This window comes from Dasypus novemcinctus, chromosome 26, assembly GCF_030445035.2.
Source record: "Dasypus novemcinctus isolate mDasNov1 chromosome 26, mDasNov1.1.hap2, whole genome shotgun sequence".
NCBI lineage: Eukaryota > Metazoa > Chordata > Mammalia > Cingulata > Dasypodidae > Dasypus > Dasypus novemcinctus.
Window position 1 is genome coordinate 62,417,435 of NC_080698.1, and position 3,552 is coordinate 62,420,986.

General features: G+C 53.2%; 1 pseudogene; it reads left to right on the top strand.

Annotated features, from left to right (window-relative positions):
* Positions 1 to 2,478: 2,478 nt before the first annotated feature.
* LOC101440187 (14-3-3 protein gamma-like) lies at positions 2,479 to 3,210 on the top strand (annotated as a pseudogene).
* The last annotated feature ends 342 nt before the right edge of the window (positions 3,211 to 3,552 follow it).

Here is a 3,552-nt window from a genome sequence, read left to right on the forward strand (position 1 = left end):
ATGGTAGTACAACACTATGAATGTAATTAATAGCTGTTAAATATATATCTGAATACAAGAAATGGCTCTGTAGCCCCAACTCCTCCACCTCCAGCCAGTCCTGCCCAGCCCCCAGACCCTGCCCAGAGATCATGCCCACCACAGTGCTCCCTCCCCAGCACCAGCGGCACCCTTCTCAGCACCCACGCTCCTGAGCACTCACACCTCCATGGCCCCCCATCTGGCAATTGTGGATGTTTGTGACCTGTGGGCTGCAGAAGCAGGTGAGACTTGGTCTATCACATCCTGCCCCTTACAAGGCATGCAACTGGGGCAAGTTACCTGGAACCCCAGTTCTTTTGGTCCAGTGAGGACCAAAAGGAAAGCAGGACAACACCTATCACAGGTGGTTATTTCAAGGACAAAGGGAACTAGGGGATGTAAAATATTCCTTTGTCCCCATAGAATGGGACTTCCCTGGGCCTCCTAACAGGCAGGGAGTCCAGGCCTGGGCTGCTCTTGATAACACTGGCTAAGGCAGCCGCAGAGGACAAGCACGCCTGTTCCTGGGGCAGAACATGGCCAAACAGCCAGACTTGATGCCAGATGCGTGCTGCCTCTACTGAAGGGGGCCAGCACCCCCCCACACACACACACACACTTGGGCAAATGCTGAGGGCCCACAAGACAGCTCAACCCACCATTGCCCCAGAGGTCTCCACCCCAGAGCAGCTGGGCACTGGACTCTGGAGCCCACAGAAGTTCAGCTGGGTTCCTAGGTCACCTGGAATCTGAGCCCTTTCCTGTGGGCAAGACACCCGAATCCCACCCAGAGTGGCCACAGTCCCAGCAGCACCCAGCCAGAGTTTTGACCAGGTTAATGGTCAGCTGTGTGCCTGAATTCTCTCCCCGGCTTGACTGTGCCCCCCCAGCCCCTAATAAGGCAGGTGACAAGCACACCTGGCACACACCAAGCACTCAGAACAGGCTTCCACTGCAGAGGCTGCAGCAGACATATGACTCAGAGGACCTGCGAGGCCCCTTTCATCCTTCATCCTGAGAGCTCAGCATCTGTCCCATCTCAGAGAGATGCTGTGACTCAGAGGTAACAAAGCCAAGCTCCTCTACCAGCAGCTCCCTCTGCACCTCCAGAATGACCTGCAAGGAGGGGATATGGTTCTGAAACACCTAAGCTTAATTACATGGCACAGACAACTGTCTGATAGTTAAATTACTTCATACACTCACAGCGGTTCAAGCCTCAGGGGTCACAGCTGCTGCAACACTCCTGGAGGTACAAGTGCCCGGGGCTGGTGGCTTGTCCTGGGTGCTTGGCCACACTTCCAGTTCTCATCTACTCTGGCTCTAAGGGCTCTAAGCTGGGCCCTCTCTGAACATCACATTTTGAGCCCTTCTGAAAATTCAGGATTCCAATATCTTTGGCCTCCAAGACCTTTCATAGCCATAAGTTCATTTTTTTATCCAGTGTTGGGTGGGTACCTGCTGTGTAGCTTCCCCAGGTAAGACAGTGAGAGGACTCAGTTTGGACAGTACCTTAAGGGGAGATGGAGACAGCCTTGCTGACAGTGATGATGCCACAAATGCCATAAGGAGCAGAGAGCGCACAAGGGGAGCAGGGAGCACAGGGTGTGGAGTAGAGAAGTCTGCCTGGAGGAGTCAAAGGAAGGTTGCCCAGGGAGGCAGCACTTGAGCTGGGACCTGAAGGAAGACTTGTGGGGGCCAGCAGAGCAGGTGAGTAGGTGGTGACTTTCCAGGTATGGGTGGGGGTCTTGTTTGTGAGAGAGAACTAGAGGACAGGTGAGGAGACAAGGAAGAGTGTGGCAGCCGGGTTCTGGTTTTAGCCTCCTATGGGTGGCTCTCCTCCCTGGAAGCAGCCAGGCCTTGCCAGGACATTCAGGGGCAAGCTCTGGGGTCAGAGCAAACTGAGGTCAGAGCATAGAAGGAGGGACAAGGGAGCAAGGATTAAGCTGAAGCAGCACACTAAGGCACCTGGCACATAGTAAGTGCTCAGTAAACACCTATGACATTAGCACTGTTCTACTGGGATGATATACAGGCCCTTGGGGGGCAGGGTCTGTCAGGGGACAGGAGGAGGGACAGGAAAGATGGAGTGGCTGCCTGAAGATGCTGAGCAACAGGTGAGGGTCCTGGAGCAGATGGCCCCTCAGACCCCTCCCATTCCAGACATTCAGAGCCAGGTTCCAGGTGGAGCTACTGGACTGGCATGCTCCATGAACATGTGCTGAATGAATTACTCGGGGGCCTCCAATTTCTGCTCAAAAGTGTCTTGACACCAAGCCACCTCGTGCCCAGTCCCGTGGTCACAGCTCGAGCCACAGCCTCAGCGCCACCACCGCCAGAGCCAGTCGCTTTGTCGGTCGGTCCCTCCAGCACACGGCCTCCCACCGCACTGCAGCCACTCTCCACATGCTTCAGGCTGCCCTGGTCTCCTCGTGCGGCCCGACCCAGCCCGCAAAGATGGTGGACCGTGAGCAGCTGGTGCAGAAAGCCCGGCTGGCTGAGCAGGCGGAGCGCTATGACCACATGGCTGTGGTCATGAAGAATGTGACAGAGCTGAATGAGCCCCTGTCCAATGAAGAAAGAAACTCTCTCTGTGGCTTACAGGAATGTTATTGGGACACACCGTTCTTCCTGGAGGGTCATCAGTAGCATTGAGCAAAAGACCTCTGCAGATGGTAATAAGAAGAGATGGTTCATGCTTACCGTGAGAAAATAGAGGAGTTGGAAGCAGTATGTCAGGATGTGCTGAGCCTGCTGGATAACTACCTGATCAAGAATTGCAGCGAGACCCAGTATGAGAGTAAAGTGCATTACCTGAAGATGAAAGGGAACTATTACCGCTACCTGGCCAAAGTAGCCACAGGAGAGAAAAGGGCGACGGTTGTGGAGTCCTCTGAAAAGGTCTATAGTGAGGCCCATGAGATCAGCAAGGAGCACATGCAGCCTACTCACCCCATTAGATTAGGCCTTGCTCTCAACTATTCCATTTTCTACTATGAGATCCAGAATGCCCTAGAGCAAGCCTGCCACTTGGCCAAGACTGCTTTTGATGACGCCACCGCCGAGCTCGACACTCTCAATGAGGACTCCTACAAGGACTCCACTCTCATCATGCAGCTTCTCCATGACAACCTCACGCTCTGGACAAGTGATCAGCAAGACGATGATGGTGGAGAAGGCAACAATTAAGGTCCCCAGGTGGACTGGCTGTGCACGCTGATGCTACTACTGCAGTCTTTATTTTTCTCCCATGAGTTGGGGGTCAGGTGGGGGAGAGAAATGGAGGGGTGACCTACCTTGGGAGAAACCCATGACCTGTCCTATCTTTGATTGCCTCTTTGAAATTTTTTGCCAAAATACCACTAGTGGAAAGTCAGGCTAGCTGTGCTGATATTGGAATAGCATCCTCACACTGGAATATGGACTGTTCTGTAGATGAATGCAAGTGGAGCTGCCTTTATTTTAACTTATTGCTAGATGATAGGGTTTTAAGATGAAAAGAAAACTTAAATGGAATGGCCTTCATTCAGT